At 45.4% G+C, this 19,740-nt stretch overlaps 1 protein-coding gene across 1 annotated transcript in view; it reads left to right on the forward strand.

Annotated features, from left to right (window-relative positions):
• nphp4 (nephronophthisis 4) overlaps window positions 1–19,740 on the forward strand; it is a gene marked incomplete at both ends in the record, with an annotated part of 904,050 nt that overhangs the window by 131,959 nt on the left and 752,351 nt on the right. The gene's annotated exons all lie outside the window — the stretch shown is intronic.

Raw genomic sequence — 19,740 nt, forward strand, 5'->3', positions numbered from 1 at the left:
TAAATTCGAATAGCTAACTAATAGGGAGGTGTAGTGGTTACGTCATTGCCATTTTTCGTGTTCCACCCTCTGTCCAACGCAATGTATTTCCCCATTGCCAATTTCTAAATCGTCTCGTTTAAAACAAATAACGCATTAACATTTGCATGGTGTACCTTTCTGTGCTTATTCATCCACAATCTATATCTCAATTAATCATAAAAAAAATCGCCAAATTTTATTTCAACCAGAAATTCTTAAACAATAATGTTAGTGATAGAAGGGAACTCATTTTGTGCAAAAATGGAAAGCTTTTCAATTGCCATGCGACAGAATTTTTACAATAGCCAATAATCCATTTTCCCAATGATAAATCCCTATACGGGTGGAACAACCAGTGACGTCAGACTACACCTCCCTATAGCCGTAGGACTTTATCGACCAATTTATTAGTTGATTTACAGACAAATCTGTAAAATCATGGTTCCCACATACAATCATGAGTAAGGACTTCTTCCAATCTAGTGCAATCTAGCAGGGATGTGGTTATTGCTTTTCAGTGAACGCACCTCATTCAGTATGGACAAAAGCATCATATTTTCTCTGCGGATTCGCTTCCCGTTCCACACTCAAAACTCAGTTTTCTGTGTATTTGTGTGGGCAGGTAAAACGGAGCTTCTAGAAAACCCTGACATCATGACCTCAACTTGTGCATTGGCATCTGCGTCATGTTGATGTTTGAGCATAAGTGTTGTGTGAAACACATTTTTGGCAAAGCGTTTAGATATAAAAAGAGAAAGTTATCAGGCTTGTGGGAAGACAGGAGGAGAGTTCCACCCATCCTCACATCCTCAGTGAGGGCAAAGGTGTAAGAATGCTGAAACATTTTAGGTGAAAAAAACATATTGCCAAACAAATTGCTATTCAATATACAACATCTTTAAAGCGTTGTGACAGACTCGGGGGTGTTCTGAGTTGTCAATAGAATGGATTTAACAAAATACACACGGCACACAGTAGAAGCAAGTTTAATAGCAGTTTTAATGCGGTTTAGGGGGAAAGGGCCGGCTAGTGTGATCGTAAGCCAGTCCGTAATCCTAGAGAAGCGTCTTGGTCCATTAGCAGGTTTCGGTCCACAGAGAGCGGTTCATAAACGGTGCGGAGCTTAGCTATCGATTAGCCGGAAACAGAAATGGGAAATGCTGAAATAATAACGTGAATTATTCTAAAAGTTGTAATTATTTTGTCTCATCTTGTTTTAGTCAACATAAATTAAGAGAGAATTCGTCATGGTTTTTGTAAAGTCAATTTTTGTGTCCTCAGATGTAGTCAAGGATAATGCATAAATAATTTTGTCACGTTAGTGTCACATGATCTACATTAACACATCTGGCGCCAATAACGTCATACAACGTGTTTCAAGGTCATGCTAAATCTGCCAAACCACGGCGTACGACGTTATTTATATCATATTTAATTTTTTCGCCATGGTATTCATAATTCCCTCACACAGCCTCGGCTGATACAGTGGGAGCCTGCACAACCCTGCAACGCTTCAATACTGCCGCCTGGTGGTGATCGGGCGAGTTACAACCGGAAATGGATCTCTGGTGATCTCCGTGCACCGGGGAAAAGCGTCCGGCACTCACATATTGTTGCGGGACTCTAGACACACATCCGTACATATGGATCGCTGCCATAACTCAATAATCGATATGATTTGGGCGTTTATTATTATACAAACCGGAAATGGATCTAGTCGATCCACGTCAAATAAGTGGGATCTTTTTCCTCCAGTCTCATCGGCGAACGGTAAGAGGACGCTGACGTAATTTTCAGCGTGATTGTTTATTATTATTAATGCAAACTGCTCTGATCAATATATCACCCATACTACATAAAGCATTTACTGACGATCACGGAATTATAAACGACCCCCCCCCCCCCCGTTCATCCGCGCATGATCAGTCATAACGTTTAGGATCATGTACAGTTGAAATCTTTAATATAGCGTTTATCGGCAACAAACGGCAGTTGATAATCTATATATGCGTTTATGCCTATAACTCACGTTCTAGGAATTACTGCAGAAAACGATAAAAACATATTTATATTCTAGACCAGGGGTAGGCAACCTTAGGCATGCGTGCCTGCATAGGCACGCGGGGGCATTTGCATAGGCACAGGGGGCAGCAGTATAAAAAAATAAAAATAAAAATTATATATATATTTTTTTTTCTTTTTTTTTTGCTTTGAAATATTATAGTGAAATATTTTGCACTGTTGTCGCATTTATCTTGTTGAAATCCTCCCACAGGTTCTTTTTACTACCACATATTTAATTGAGACCCTTTATTTGTTTATTATTTCAATTTAGCTGGAAATACATTGCTACATCATTCAGTAACATTTGCAGAGCCTTATAACAAAAACATTATTACGGTCACCATTGTGACCAGTGGGATTAATCAACTAATTTTATTATTTATTTTTCTATTTCATTGAACATTGCACATGTTAAAAGCCATATTCTTTACTCAAAATGTGAGTATTACCAAGTCAACTTGTGTTCTTAAAACAATGACAATAAACATAGTTTTATTAGGTTGAAATAATGTGGTTGTGTACTTATTTTTCTGGATTATTATGGATTGAAAACTGAAAACCTTAATGCACAGTAACTGAACTCAATATTTTTAAGTTCTGGTAACTTATTATTATATATTTTTTACAGTGTAGTCTTGCGATCAATCAAAACTTATTTACACGATATACCTCACATTCACCCTCCATTCACATCCTGGTGTTCTCCTGGTGTTCTCCATTAGGCCTGTAGGTGGAGCTATGACAGCCCATGTACAGTACACACACCGATGGTGTGTGATGTGTCCAAAAATGAATGGGCAAATGTGAGTGAAATGGTCGCACTGTATGCAGCTGTTTGTCTGCATTGCATTCCCCCCCCCCCCCAACTCAGATTTAGGGTTGATACAACCATTGTTAATAATATCGATAATGATGTAATAATGTAAAAATTATCATTAAAAATACCTGATTATGAGAACAAATATTTACGATGCATGGAATATTGTTGAGGCACACTAGTTATAACTATATTTCAAACAGGCACTCCATGTCAAAAAGGTTGCTGACCCCTGTTCTAGACGGTATTTTCGTATGAATCTATGAATGAAAAAGTATAACGTTCCTACATCCTGAACGATAGATAATCGATGTTGAATGGGCCACAGTAATGTCAATTTAGCAATACAATTTAAAAAGTTATAGCCCTGCAAAGAAGGTGAACATCTCCATAGGCTTAGAGTGGTGGCAGAGAGTGGTATGAGACGGGCAAACTCCGTGGCAGTTAATGTGTTAACGTGATGTCACGTCTCGTTGTTGTCTGGGGAAAAAGCTTTGTTTACGACCATATTTAGTCATAATTTTCGTTGACAAAATTAACACTACTCTCTGCTCAATGGAACAGCATGTATTTTTATCTTTTAGATTTTTTTTTTTTTTTATTTTTTTTTTAACCTTATCTTTCTCCTATTTTTCTCTGATTTTCTCCCCGTCCCAATTAGTCGTTGTGCCAATTCCCCCCCTCCCCTACCTGGTTGTTGTACGCATGTTCTCCCACGAGTCGGTACAAGGGTGTCCTGATGTCGAACGCACGCTTCCTCCGAGACGTGCGCCGTCAAGCCAGTGACGCTCTTTCCACTTGGCAGCGAGGACTCTCATTGGTGAAGTGTAACGCGTGGGAGGGCATGCTATCTCCACCAAGTCCTGCTCCACTTAGCAAGCACCGAGACCTGACCTGTAGGCGTCGCTGTCCACAACGCCAGATTCCCACCCGCCAGCTTTCCCACCCCCTAATACTGCCAATTGTATTAGTATGAACGGCCAGCCAAGCTGGTAGCAACGCAGAGAGCTGGGCTCGAACCCAGCGTCTCCTGCGTTGGTGACGAGCGCAATCTCCGCTACGCCACCTGACCGCCCCTATCTTTTAGCTAACTCTAAGCTAGCTTTCAACTAGAGTTGTTCCGATACCGATACCAGTATCGGAAATGCCTCCGATACAGCCTAAAATGCTGGTATCGGCGAGTACGCATCAAAGCTATGCTCCAATCCCATATGACGTCATTTATCAACAACACGTGCAGTATCCTCCTGCTGAGAGTGAGCATTATAAAACAAATGTGTTTTTAATCGACGTGAATTAAAGTGTCAATGCTGTTTGTCATTTTAACAGCAGATACTTTCTTAAATGCCATCGTCCCGACAGAGCGGTGTAACGGGGAGTTCTGATGTGTTCGCTTGCTGGTGTTATTAGCATTAGCTGAAGAGCTAGCTGAAAAGCGAGTTTTAACTTTAACGTTACCGATGTATATAACCTAGTTATATGAGTACTGGCTGAGCGTCTCGCTCTTTCGCCATATTGAGATATACCTCATCTCCAGTACCTACTGTACTTCATTAACGAAACAAATGCACCCATGCACTTGACCAGGCCCCGCCCCAGTGTCCTCCTATAAGACACTAGGCATGCTCACACTTGCCCTTCCTCGGGAAAAGGTTTTCCATCAAGAAAAACCCCACCAAGGGACCTCAGGGCGCGCTAAGAGCGAGACGCTCAGCCAGTACTCATATAACTAGGTTATATACATAACCTATCGTTATATATTCGTACTGGCGAATCGCGTCTCTCTCTTTCGCCATATTGAGGTATGGGACAGAGCAGACGCGTGGCCCGACAAATGTACCCCCTGAGGACCCGCAAGCCCTACCACCAGGGGGGAGGGGAGTCCCGTCACCCCCCCTTCCTAGTGAAGAGGGGGCGGCGGAAGGGGTGCTCCAGTAGCACACCATGTTACCGCGCTGCGTCGCGGAACTCCGTGCTGCGTCACGGATCTGGTTGACTCCGAGTTCGATTCCCGGACTCGCCGTCATTTGCCGAATGTCTCCCCCTGCTCTCTCTCCCGTTTCACCCTACAACTGTCGGTCATGCTTGACCAGGAAAGCGATAAACACTAAAAAATAAAGTTTAAAAAAAAAAGAAGAGGGGGCGGCAGTCAACTCCACCCAAGTGCGAAAAAGAGGGAACTAGAGACCCCTAAAAACGCACAGCACAGGCGGGACCACGTGTGACACATCACCTCGTGGCACACACCCACACACCCCTGCTAACCCACCGAAGGGCGGGACGCAGGGGAGGTCCCAGACCCCAGAATGGCCTGGGAGACGGAACCCCCAGTCATGTCCATGAGGTAAAACCTAATGAAGGGACCCGGGGAGGACCAGGAGGCCGCAGCACAGATGTCCTCCACCGAGGCCCCCCCTAACAAGGCGGCAGAGGCCGCCACCCCACAAGTGGAGTGCGCCCTGACACCCCCAGGGGGGGCCAGCCCAGCCAACGTGTAGCAAAGGGCAATGCCCTCGCACAACCAATGTGACAGGCGCTGTTTCGACAGTGCCTTACCAGCGCGAGAGCCACCGTAACAAACAAAGAGCTGATCGGTAGCCCTGAGGTCCTGAGTCCGGCTGAGGTAAACCCCCAAAGCCGGACTGGACACGACAGGTGAAGGCTCGCCTCTAACTCACCAGTGTGAGGAGGCGGATGAAACGCCTGAACCACAATATCCCTGGAGCGAAAAGAGCTCCGGATATTCTTTGGCACGAAGACTGGATTAGGCCTCAGAGTCGCACCGCTATTGACACGAATAGACAAGGACTCAGGCCGCACCGAGAGAGCACAAAGCTCACCCACGCGCTTAGCGGAGGTGATGGCCAGCAGGAATGCAGTCTTGAAAGACAGCTGTTCCAAAGACGCCTGCTCAAGAGGCTCAAACAGGGCCTCAGACAACCGGCCGAGGACCAGTTGGAGGTCCCAACTCGGAGACAGAGAACGTTTCACCGGCTTAAGGCGCTGAGCGCCAAGCAGCAAACGCTTCACAAGAGGGTGGCTGATCAACGTAACGCCCTCAAACCCCACATGACAAGAGGATATAGCCGCGGCATATACCCTCACCGTCGAAGCCGACAGTTTATCCAAAATAGACTGGAGGAAGGAAAGGACAGCGTCCAGGGGGCAAGACACAGGGTCCAAGCCCCCCACTCTACACCACTCTTGGAAAATACGCCACCTACCTGCGTAGACCGCGATAGTGGAGGGAGCATGCACGTTCCTGATGGTGTCGACCACAGAAGGGTCCATCCCCTCCAGACTCACCCTCTCAACAGCCAAACCATCAGCGGCTGGCCCAGCACAGGGAATTGCCACAGAGACCCGTGCGCCTGAGAGAGGGCCCGCGATGACCAAGGAACAGGCCACGGCGGGGCTACCAAGAGCTGGATCAGGACCGGGAACCACAAAGCTGCGCCCTGGTCCGGCGCGATCAGGATCAAGGTCCTGCGCTCCCGACGTACCCGCTCCAACAACTGACCTATCAGATGTATGGGGGGAAAAGCGTACAGAATCCCGGGCGGCCATGGATACATCGAGAAGGCATCCACCCCCAAGGGAGGATTGTCCCCCCGACTGACCGAGAACCACAAGGGGCACTGGTGAGACTGTCTGCTCGCAAACGGATCCACTGAGGCTTCCCCGAAGCAGTCCCAGACCTGCCTGACTATGTCTGGACGTATTCTCCACTCGTCGTGATGAAGACCACCCCGCGACATCACATCTGCGCTCACATTCTCCCTGCCAGGGATGTGGAGCGCCCTCAGGCTGCGCAGATTGCGAGACGCCCACAGCCAGAGCTCGAACGCCGCCCGGTGCAGACGGATGGAGCGTACTCCACCCTGTCTGTTGATATACGCCGCTGCCGTTGTGCTGTCCGTCCTGACCAACACGTGCTCGCCCACCACCAAGTGGCCGAGCTGCTTGAGGACCAGGAGGACCGCCTTCAATTCCAACACATTGATGTGCATAGCAGACCGGGCAGCATGGACCGTCCAGCTGCCCCCCACTGCATTGGTCCGACACGTCCCCCCCCATCTTGTGAGGGAGGCGTCGGTGAAGACCGTGACGTGTGACCGCCTGCCGCCCATGGGGACCCCGCTGGTAAGGGTACCAGGCCTCCTCCAAGGCGAGATCCCCCCGTATCGACAAGGGAACCTTCAAACGTTTCCACTTGCCTCTCACCGGGTCTATTTTCAGACTGGAAAACCACCTCAGTATCTGTAACCGCCACACATCGCGTCCTCCCGTGGGACCACGACTACGGCTCGCTTCACCAACAAAGATTGGATCTCGTCGGCCAGAGCTGTCACTGCTGCCGACCCTGACAACAGGGTCTGCACCAAACCTGAAAACGGAGGGTGGGGTTGTGCGAATTGCAAGACAAGCCCCCGCCTCAACGTTCTGTCCATCCACTTCGACATATGGCACTGCTGTAGCCATATGTGATGATACTCCCAAAGCGCACCCGCCGCCATTTGGCGCTTGCCCGCTAGGAACTGTAGATAGGTGGCCCGGTCCCACCCGCTGTGCGTAGCCAACCCTGGACCCGCTAACCGTGCGGGCAGGGCGTTTCGTGGAGTCGGGACATCGGTCCCTGATACAACCCACGAGGCAATCGCACCCAAGGGGGGACCCCCGACAGAAAGGGCCGGTTTGATACGGGAGAAGCTGACATCATACCAGGTGACAAGAGCTCCCCCACTGAACACCCCTCTAGCATGGACCGCTGAGGAGCTATTCTGCAGCTGGACATGCAAGGTGTGAGGCCCCCATGGGTTCCTACACACCGTAGCCCTGCAGTGATATTACTACCACCCAAATCACGCGCGCCTGCCAGACCACTGCTGGGCTCTCCGGAGTGGGAGGCACCAACGTGATACCCGGCCTGGCGAAGGCGAGGTCGGGGAAACCCGCGCTGAGCCTGAAGAGGCCTTGAGTCCCCCTGCTGACAACCTTTGAAGGTGACAGACGTAACACCAGGCTCACCAGACGCAGAACGCGTGACGAGGGAGCCACGTGACAGCACAACATTCTCACGGACAGACCCAGTCTCAGCCATCAACTGGGTGTCAGCCCCTGTCCCCATGAGAAGCGAAACGTGGGGCCGCTTGCGCTTCATTGAAGACCCGCGGCCCGCAGCCAAAGGAAACAAATCAGAGCTCCTATTCCGCTGGTGTTGGGGGAGGGAGTGATTGGAGAGCGGGCTGCACACAGCAGGACGGCGACGGTTTTTTAGGGCGTGCTCATCCAATGTAGCCGATCCCTCGGCCGCCAAGGCTGTCGGCCTTGTGGACACCTGTTGACGTAGAGCCCAGGGTACCTCAGGCAGGGGAAACATGGCCGCTGGTCGAGGGCCTTGCCATAGTCGCTGACGAGGCCGTGCTCTCACCTCTGGCTGCATGGTGTGAGGCGGTGTGGGGCCCAGGTCAAATACCGCCCGCGTTTCCGCAGAACGACAAAAAAGTCCTTCCGCGGAAAGAGGAGCCTTAAGGAGAAGAAACCGTTCCTCCTCCCCAAGGGAAGACTGCTCCAACCAGAGATGCCTATTAATAAGAGTTGATAGCATCCTGATCCTCCCTGCGGTTATAGCTTGCGACTGATTCAAGATTTCTATAACCCCAAAAACATGCACGATGTTTTCAGCGTCGGCTGGCCCTGCAGCCCCACTACCCGACACCAATGTGGACAGAAAAATAGTCAGCTGAGCCATGACACTGGCCGCAGCTAAATTCCATCCTGTGGCGGTATAAACATCATCAGTCCATACTGCCACCTGCCGGGCCGACTTGCTCTCAAGCGTCGGCTTCCGGGTGGGACACCGTTCAACCCTGCCAGGGCAAAGGATCGATGCTACCTGGCTCTCAAGCCAAGGCACACCTGCCTTGCGCCCTGTTGTCAGCCCATTTACCTGTAAAAAGGGTAAATAACATTAGCTACCGACTGACCTTCATCAATGAACCGGTTAAAAGGAGGGAAAAGCGGTGACATCCCACAGCGGGGAACAACGGAACAGTGACCCAGCATTACAGCATTAGCATTAGCAGCGCGCTCCAGGATAGCCGGGAAAACGTCCAACTCAGAGTCACGTTTACCCAGATATCCTGCCCCTTGCGCCAATACACAACTCGGTTGTCTCACAGGACAACAAGCAGTATTACTAACGCCAACATTAATGCCTGATGGCACAGGGCCTACCTGAGCGCGAGTTAGCCCGACAGCTAAACATCGCGCGACGTCCCTCGATCCGCTGTCAAAAGACGAGGAAACCCCAGGACAGGCCCGACGCGCCGTTGGAACATGCCGAGAAGATTCCAGGGGCTGGAAAATCTCCGGCAAAAACCCAACATTGTTCAATTTCTCTCTGCATTTCATAACAGCTAGTTCATGGGATGCAATGCACGTCCATGATGGAACACGAAAAAAGAGGAAGGGCGAGTGTGACCATGCCTGGTGTCTGGAGGACACTGGGGCGGGGCCTGGTCAAGTGCATGGGTGCATTTGTTTTGTTAATGAAGTACAGTAGGTACTGGAGATGAGGTATATCTCAATATGGCGAAAGAGCGAGACGCGATTCGCCAGTACGAATATATAACTTGGCTAAAGTTGGGGCTATTCATGATCCAGCAATAATGGCTGCAGACCTGCAAGCAAAGTACAGCAAGTTGGCACAGGAGTATTCCAAGGTAAATCATGTTTTCACCAGTAACGTTACATTGTCTTTACATCTAACCTAAGTTTCGTCAGTGATCAACCTCTCGCACACATGCACGCAATTAATGACATGTTGCGGACAGCCATACCGGTGACAATGTTTAGCTTTTAGTGCCAAAGGATAAGAGTCTGAGGCGGAGTCTCAAAAGATAATGTAGAATATTTATTAAATCAATCAAGATACACGTTACTAGCTAACTGAACCGGAGCCTTCTGGATAGCAAGTGCAACAACGTATAACGTCCGTGCGGAACCAATGTCCCAACACCAACAACAGTTTCGTGGGTGAACTCATTGAGCATAGTTGTCAATTAATGATACTAATCTATACAATCACCTGTTGTTGAATAAATACCATTACTTTCTAGTTATTACTAAAAAAAACAGTATATATAAAACAGTATCTGTAGCTGTAAATCTTTTTTTTATAATTTATATAATATAAAAAAAAACATTTAAATGTATGCACTGGTATCCGGATCAGGATCGGTATCGGCCGATACCCAAAGCTTAGGTATCGGAATCGGATCGGGAAGGAAAAAATGGTATCGGAACATCTCTACTTTCAACTAGGGCTGCCACGGTATTGATTTTTTTCCTTACCGCACAAATTAGCAAAGACATTCAAACTGCTGCGGTAACCAAAAAATTTAATAAAAATAAATGTATGTTAAAATAATTGGTTCCTAAATAAACTTTTTATTTAAACATTTATTTCTGTAGTAGTCTATTCTTTATAGCCTCTAGTCTAACGTTAAATGTCCAGTGTTGTCATTAACACATTGATTGCCAAACACGTAGATCTACGGTTCTGTCGCCCGATCGTTGAGTGCCGGAAAACGTAGATCTACGTTTCTGTCACGGTATTTCTTTTATTCGCTATTACCATTCATAATTCAGCGGGGCACCTTGTGCATACTGTTCTGAGTGTGTCTGAGCTGGCAGACGGTCTTATACCGCCCTCTAACGCCTTCCGGCATTATTGCACCCAGTTAGAAACGAGTTAGTTTATTTTCTCTACCGAGCTGCGGCATGGGGGCGGGTCCTAAACACTCCGGCAAAACACACGCTTGTAGGGATGGTTTGGACTACTGACCCCGCCCGCCCGTTGAAGTGCAATGCCCAACAACGTCGGAGACAGGATCGCTGTGGATAACTGGAATGGCGATGAGATTATTGGATTATTTTTCTTGCATTACTTCAGAGACCAGGTAAGGACACTATATAAAAGCTTGCGTTGATCTGATATTTATTTCTACAGCTATTGAAGCTATCTGTGTTTTATGTGTATGGCTGTTTGCTGTTGGGTTGCGGCGTGCCGGTCTAAATCACATTGCATGCGTGCACGACGAAGGATAATAATGATGATCTATCGTTGATTTCAGGAAGATCCGATAATCAGGCGAAAAATTACAACGTGTTTATTGAATTACACAAAAACGCTGTTTTTGTGTCTTTTCCCTGGAATTGCTCAGAAGCGTCCGGACTATGTTCATATTCAAAACGGTATAAAACGGAAATGTACGGATGAAAAAAGAATCAGTTTTTTGCACGTTGACCAGAAGCAGCTCACTGAGACTCGAGGGCGTTATTATACCCATAGCTATACTATAAAATATAGGTTTAGCTCTACAAACTACAACTACGTTTACATGGGTTTAATGGGCGGCATGGAAGGGCTCACTTCCCGGAAGGGGCGTGGCACTCAATGTGTTAGGAGGACGACTTTGCAGCAGGAATATTGGTTGAAAACACCTGCTTGAAACTGCTGTTCTTGAAACTGCTGGTTGCGGTAGCTAACGTTAACCAAAACGCTTGGTTCAATAACCAACTAGGAATTAATTGACTGTGTCCTATCTATCTGCATAACAGATAATAACGTCATGGAATCGTTGCTTTGTTCAACCTGGTGGCCAGCGAATTAACACCAGCTAGTGATGGATTCGGTTATTACATGGGGCTCACTCAAGAGTTAAACTGCTCAGTGCTCAGCCCTATCATTACATTAGATAGCCAACAGTTTAATCCCTAACGTTATCTGTAGCTGGCTATCCTTCAACACATACCATAACACGGCCCAGGAGTATATTTCAGCTTATTCTACCAGGTGCCGCTTGGCGCTTTCTACCAACCTGTTACAGACCCGAGTTTATACCCAGCAAATAGACGGAGCCAACTTCCTAACGTTTACGTGGGGGAAAAAAAAAAACAGCCGGTGCGGTAATGAGCTTGACTTTGCGGTGAGCATGACGTGATAGAGATAATGCGGTAACCGCGGCAGCCCTACTTTCAACACAACAACGTTTTCGTGGTATGCTCTCATGCTCCACAGCTGACCAGTGTCTTCCTGCCACAACTCATGCCTTGTGTGATTTCAGAGGGAGATTTCTGTTTCAGTGGCACAAACAGGGGAGGAAACTAACTTTTTGGCTTACCAGCCAACTGGTGAGTAGATGATTTTTTTTACCAGCCAAACTGATTTTTTTACCAGCCGAAAATAAATCGCTAATTGTGATAATTACTTCTTTGTATGTCTTCGTCTAAATTGATTTTCAATCATAGTAATAATCACACCGTGTCTCTACTCGTTAAAATATTTATTAGCATAAAACATTAATAAGTGTCTCTACTCTCCACAATATTAGCATACAACATGTATTAATCACACTGTCTCTACTCTTCAAAATATTAGGATATCACATATTAACATGAAAGAGGGAACTATTCTGGACTGGGTTGGGCTGAACTAGGCAGTGAAAGATGCTGGGCTGGACTGGGTTGGGCTGGTCTAGGTTGGACTGGGTTGGGCTGGTTTAGGTTGGACTGAGTTGAGTTGGACTTGGTTGGGCTGGTCTAGGTTGGACTGGGCTGGGCAGTGAAAGAACCAAGCATTTCACTGTAATGTAATAGCTAAATAAAACAACTTGAACTTGACTTGTTACATTTGCACTCTGGTTGTATGCCAAACGTATTCTGGTTGTACTGTACTTGTGCTGTATGATGACAATACATTGGAACCGAATCTCATGACAACGCTAGGGGTTCAGCAGGTGTATTCTGAATGCCAAGTATGACAACATCACCGTTGTGAAGGGCATATGGGCGAGTGGTGATATGGGGGGAAACCCGGTAATAATAAAATGTCACTCGGCTGCATTTAAGCAAAGCCGCTCAGTATAGTCCACTATGTTGAACGCACGTTATGGTAGCTTGTTACATGCTAGGTAGCTAGCCGGCTAATGCTGGTTGACTTGAGTGAGCCTCACGCCCACTTGTCATTCTCATCCGACTCGAAGGAGACACGTCGCGTGCTGTTGTTCGCCCCTATGTCAGACAGACCGCACTTATATCCGAAAGCGACGACTCTACATGCAATTATTTTCATCCACTGATGTGTTTTTGTCTACGTTTGTCTACGTTGTCAAGCCGGTGGCAGGAGTCTGTAGGTCCGCGCGCAGTGATCTGTCCACTTCCCCTAGATGGGCGGCATCTTCTAGAAAACAAGTGTTCATTGGAGGAGCTTAGAGCGCAACGATGATGGAACAGCCTCCCCATCCAGCTGAGGGCACCACAGAGCCTGGACTCTTTTAAAACAGGCCTGAAAACCTACCTATTCAAAAAGGCATTTGACTGTTAGCTTTTTATTTTAATTGTATTGCGCTGTTGTTATTACATTGTCTGTTTATACTATGTTTTTAATTGACTATGTTCTATTTTTATCTTACTTTTATTCTGTATTTTATTTTATTTGTTTTACTAATAACTATTTTATTTCAATTTTTTTAACTATGTTTTAACCCTGTAGTGTAGCACTTTGGGATCCCAGCGAACAAAAAGTGCATTACAAATCCAATCTATTATTATTATTATTATTATTATTATTATTATTATTATTATTATTATTATTATTATTATTATTATTATTATTATTATTATTATTATTATTATTATTATTATTATTATTATTATTATTATTATTATTATGTTCATTGGTTATGGATTATTATGAGGCGCAAATGGGAGGAATCATAAGGGGGGAGTCAGAGTTCGGCTTGTGCCAGTGAGCGAATCAGCAGATTGCAGAATGATTTTTTGTAGTTTTGTTTACTTTGCCAGTGTGGCGAGTGCTCTTCATGAATCACTCGCCAAGCATAAATAATACTATCATTTGGCGAGTAAAATGGCCTAATTTCCTCCCCTGGGCACAAACAAGCACTTTTGGTCATAAAAAAAATCCCTAAAGATTTGTACTGGAGTACTCACCTTGTGTCTGGAAAATGATCTCTCAGGGAGCCACTCTCTCAGCACATAGTCTCTCGTATCAAAGACTTGGTCGATGCATTGCCCTCATACCTCAAAGACACTACAGACTTATTGAACAAGATGAAAGACATGTCATGTGGACTCTTAATGACCTTCAATGTACCAGGGATGTCTCTAGCCTCTGTCCCAGAAGCTCAAAGGGAAGTTCAGTTAGAAGGGAGTGCCTCTCTGTGAAACTTTAGTAGAATATAGGCTACTGTAGAATATCACTGAACCGCTGCTACTCTGTTCAAGGAAACTCACCCGTGGTAGACGGTGAGTCAACGTGTTCAGGTTAAGATATGTTCTGGATCAAAACTCAACACACATTGTAGCTTTAAGCAATTATAGCAAGGGCCTCCTTTGAGTTGAGGCCATAAACATTATAGCACAGGCCTACCTGCCAAGTCAATCCTCGTCTCCCCTGGAAAACCCAACCATCAACTGCCGTACCACTGTACTCCTGGTGCATTCGCTCTGCATTCTTTAAGTTAATGTACGACGTGACAACAACACAAATTGGACTCAAGGCCAAACTAATAATAAACAACCATGGACGTCAAGCGGTGTACATCAGTCTGTAGGAGGGAAGCTTCACTCCGTGGCAGATTGGCAGGTTGACCTTCTAGCATCCACACGTCTCTCATAGCTCGTATGCCCAACCTATACTATGCTCAACCGCATAGTATGAAGTTGGGAGAAAATATCATCGGCCCGAAAAACAAATGCTCAAATCAAACGGGCGTGAATCAATGTAAAGACTTCAACATTACTTTGTTTTGTCATTATAATACCTTGGCCACACGGCAATATTCACTCTATCATTTGTAATGGGCAATGTTTATAATCCCAGCACTATAATTGCATATATTATGGCTTTTCCTCTAACTGACCAATGCAATCTGACTGTGATTGCATTTGCAGGTGACTTGCCATGCCAAAAGGAAGTGACCTGGCAGATCAGTCAAATAGCCCAATAACTACTGGCTGGTCTGTAACAGTATGTTAACACTTTCAGCGCCAGCCATTATCCTTATCCCTGTAGTCAATGCGCCAGCTTTCCATTGCCTATTTTCACTGTGCGTCACTATGTTTGCAGAGCTATATCTATATTCTATATTATAGCTATGGAGACAATACTATGGTCATTTGACAGTCATTATCTCCCGTCGAACTTGCAAAAAAGAGTAAATTTTTTCATCTATACGTTCGCGTGTTATCCCGTGGTGAATATTGTATAATTTCAGAGTGATCCGGGGCTAATTCCTGAAAAGCTGAGTTATAGGGCACTATGTGAATTTTGCTAAAAGTCGTTGGCGTTTCTCGCCTGGACACGCTACTATTTTCAAATCAAATGTATATAATAGGTATTATGTTTCCTCATGAATACATCAAAGGGGGGGGGGGGGGGGGGTCGTTTTTTGATGCTCTGATCGCCAGTAACGGCATTCGTTTTGAACACCACGCACTCTGATCAGCTGGATCGATATGAAATCATTGTAGGATCAAGGTGGAATTGACGTCAGATAGTCCTTACTTTTGATCTGGGTTATTCCAAAAAGAATATTCTAATTGTCTGATTGCAATTTCCAGTATTGATGTCTATCTGGTCCCGGACATAATTTGGCACAACTTATGGATAGAGTGTGCTAGATGCGTTTAAAGTTGCTTGGGTGAAGAGTTAGACTTGCCTGGATCAAAATTCACCGCCCGGACGACATTAGATGTGACACACAGTCTGGAACAGGGTTTCAACGGGTGGGCGATACTGCCACCTAGCAGGATCTGGCCGGTACTGCACTCTCGGGGTCTCAGTATGGCTTCCAGTGATAACAAAAAGCCCCGTGAGTGTAATATCGATATTAAAATCGAATAAAAGAAAAAATGATCTAAAATCGTAATATTACGTTTTTGGGGCTCAACGGTTGGCGAGCAAACATGTAATATTACATGATTGGCCGTGAATGAATTAAAGGGAGATTGCATCGCAAAGCAACATTAAACTAATTTATCAGATTGAGACATAACTGAGTAGTTCTCTCTATATGGTCAAAGTGATCTCTGCTCAGAAACATCTGCAGTGCAAGGTGTTAACATGGTAGAGCTAAACGTCACAATGACACACAGCTCTACCCTCACTCAATTTGAAGAACTACAATGGGTGAGTCATTTTGGTTTCCTGGTACCTCGATTGCCTATATTTCTGGCCTGATATGTGCAGAGCTGGCTGTGAGCTCATTTTACTCTATAGTAAAGCCACTTTTCTACAAATACAAGAGAGACCTTGAGTGGAATTCCGCTTTAACATTAATATTTTAGCAGCATTGCATATGGTGTAGCTGCAGCTATAGCGGAAAGTATCCAGTATTTCATTACCTGTGTGTACCGTTATAGGAAGTAATAGTGAATAGAAGGCCAGGGTTAAAATCACAGATACGATTCCTGAGACTCAAGTAGCAGGATCTATCCAAATGTCTTGTAGCACAGTTGAAAAGCACATTGGCTGTGTGAGTTCAAATATATACTTTTTTGGGGCATGGGGTGCCAGTGGAGGTAGCGTGGCCGTCTGGTAATCAGAAAGGTTCTCGGTTTGAGCTCCCCCTGTGTAGCATGTCCAAGTGTCCTTGAGCAAGACATTTAACCCTTAATTGTTCCCGATGAGCAGGTTGGCACCTTGCATGGTTGCCTCCACCATCGGTGTATGAATTATGTGAGTGAATGTGAGGAACAAAATTGTTTGGTTGACACTTAAGTCAAAGTGCCAGTACCACGAGTGCCACAGTGAGAATTGCACCACCAACCCTTGCAGCGTTAGTGCCATGATATAAAGTGGACCACAGTGAGCAACATAAGACCACGGTTCAAGACTGCAGGGATCTAGAATGGTGTTGATTGAGAATGTACCATGCAAACACATGCTTGACTCTTGTCTCTGGATGGACCGCTCATTTGACTACACTTTCAAATATTTGCGGCAGCTGCCTGTGGGCTTTTGATATGTAAAAACGTGTATGCCGCTCCACGCTGATAGGGGTATTTAACCGAGAAGCTAAATCACCTCGCAAAGGCATCCGAATTACATGGTGCAATCTGGAGGTAATCCTCCGTCTCTCTCACTCTGCTTCCCCGCTCCGCTCGTTGGCCAAATTGAAAAACAAAATCAGAACGTATCAGCCTTGCAAATGTAAACCCTTAAAAGGAATCAGGCACTTTCATTTGTGCGTGTTAACTGAAAGAGAAAGAAGAAAGCCATTTAATTTCAATGCCACCTCTGTATCAGGCTTTTATTCATCATGCCTTTTCATTTACCTATGCTGTGAATATTTACACCATCTTTTAATGATTTAACCACTTAACTGGCCCCCAGAAAAGTGGCAATTTTTAAACTTGACGACTGCATACTTTTTTTTAAAAGCGTATCTTTATACTTTATACTTATAGCACATGCATAAGCCTGGTCTCTTTTGAAAGATAACATTCTAAAGTTTCTTACACAATAAAGAAAAATCACTTAGTGCTAATGAAATAGAGTAACATAGGTCTGAACTTGAGTTGTAGAGTCTGTAGTAGTTGCAATATCCAGAAATAGTATAAGCTGGAAAACATCCTGGGTCCATAGCCTGAAGTATTATGTAGTACATGTCCAAATTTCATAAAAATCCGTTCAGAGATGAGTGATTAGGAGCGATCAACTATGTACAAAAGAAAAAAGCTCTCCAGGATTCCATTTCCTCATTGACTTCAATTCATTCTGCGTTTTTTTTCTTCCGGTTTTTGCTTATGACTTTTCACATCCCCACGTGGGGTATCATTGGAAAGCCACACTCATTGGCTAAAATCCGGTCCAATAATTTTCGAGATCACCAAATGATTGACGGAGCTTCAGGAGTCGGGGGTGCTAATCTGACTCTGCCGTGTACAATGGCACACGCCTCACATATCGGCATGTAACTCGAGTTGTAACTGCTGAACAGATTTTGTCGCCTGAGGTGGCAATCGACAGGCAACAAATAGGGCTTTAATTCTCTATATATATTGTATTTTAAAAAATGTTGACCCGAGCCGCTAGGGGTCGCCAAAGTACTGTGTCGCACAGGTGGGCAAACCGTCCTAAAGAGGGGCCGGGCCGTTGCCAGTTAATACAAATAAAAATCATTAACGAAGCTCCAGCTTCCTTAATGCATCCTATCTCACGGAGGAGTAAAACTGGGAACGCCGTTAAATGCTTCCTGCTCAAACAACTTGGAGCGATTGTACGACAGGGGGGAGGGGGAGGAGTCTTAAGGGGATCAAACCCTTAATCGCTTTAAGAATGGGCTTAAACACCTAGTGATGCTTACTGAAGCCATTGTAAAGTCCATGGAGTCATGAACTGATATGATTGTACTTTCCCCGGCACCGTTGTTGTATTGCACTAAGCCTAACAGTTGTTTTGATGTCTTGGCCAGGTGTCTCTTTGAAGCGGGACTAACCTGGTTAAATAAAAGAAAATATTATAACTTAATCCAGAATTCCATACCCACAGTATCTATACTGTAGGTGGGGAGAGAACAGTGGAAGGAACCTATAAGCAGTGTTGGGCAGTAGCTATCTACAAGTAGCAACGCTACATAGCTTAGCTACATCTCTCAGTAGCGTGATGGTAGCGTCGCTCCTTTTGAACCAAGTAGCATTCTATGTAGTGTAGCTATTTTTAGACCCAAGTAGTGACGTAGCGTGAGCAAACGCTACACTCTACTGTCCGGAGAAGTGGACTGCTGAATAAAGATTGTGAAGAAAAAAAATCTACCCCGAGAAAACCCACTATGATTGGTTGGTTGGTTGGTTGGTTTAGATATGACTACTCACGATTGGGTAAGGTTAGGGCTAAACATTACGGGTAGGCCAATCGGAGGCAGGATAGGGCGGGTCATGGCCAAGGCTCCGCAAACCAGGAAGTAAAAAGCAGTCCGCGGCACAGTGTTTACTGTGTCAGCCAAAAACAAAGCTGCTCTCAACTTCCCACACGTCCAGCACTAATTTGAGAACACACATCAGTTGAGCTGATGAAAAGCAGGGATGTGATTTTTCCGTTTTTAACCGGATTTCCGGTTTTTCTGACCTAAAATCATGATAAAAAATATCCATAAAAAATTTGTAAAAAATTATATTTTTTTTTATTAATTAATACATTTTTTATATGTTTTGAAAAAATTTTCACCTGGTCTAAGTGAAACGCGAATGCAACATTTATCAGACCTGCTATTCTTGCATAACAGATTTTCATTGGCTATCGATAATGTTAGCAGTTTTGTTGAGTGGCGCGAGATGCTGTAAAGACGTCAACACACTAGGAAACACACTAACACTGGATTGCTTTTGTAAAACTGACCAACCAGAGAAGGTTACTTGCAAGCAGTGCCGCAGTCTGCCACTCAATACTACTCAAGGGAGAGCAAGCATTGTCCAGTTAATGTGAAGCTCTGTAGAAACATCAAACTCTCAAGCATGAGGTACAGAAGCCAACCTAGACATAACCAAGAAGCTGAGATGGAGAAATGTCACCACCTTCATTCTCAAAATCGACCTGAGAGCAAAAGAGTCCATTAGTCCAACTGCAGCCCTTCGCAGTAGGCAAGACTTCGAGAGGAGGCGGTTACAGGTGTTGCACAATCTGGTTGCAAAGAAGAAAAGATAAGGTCCTAACGTTAGTGTTTGAGCCAGGATGACTTGGGAGGGGTCAAGATGACCCCCTTTAAATTTTTTAGGGGGACACTGATATATTTGAGTCATTTTATTTGTCC

The sequence above is a fragment of the Notolepis coatsorum genome (genome assembly GCF_963971535.1).
Source record: "Notolepis coatsorum genome assembly, chromosome: 17".
Taxonomy (NCBI): Eukaryota; Metazoa; Chordata; class Actinopteri; order Aulopiformes; family Paralepididae; genus Notolepis; species Notolepis coatsorum.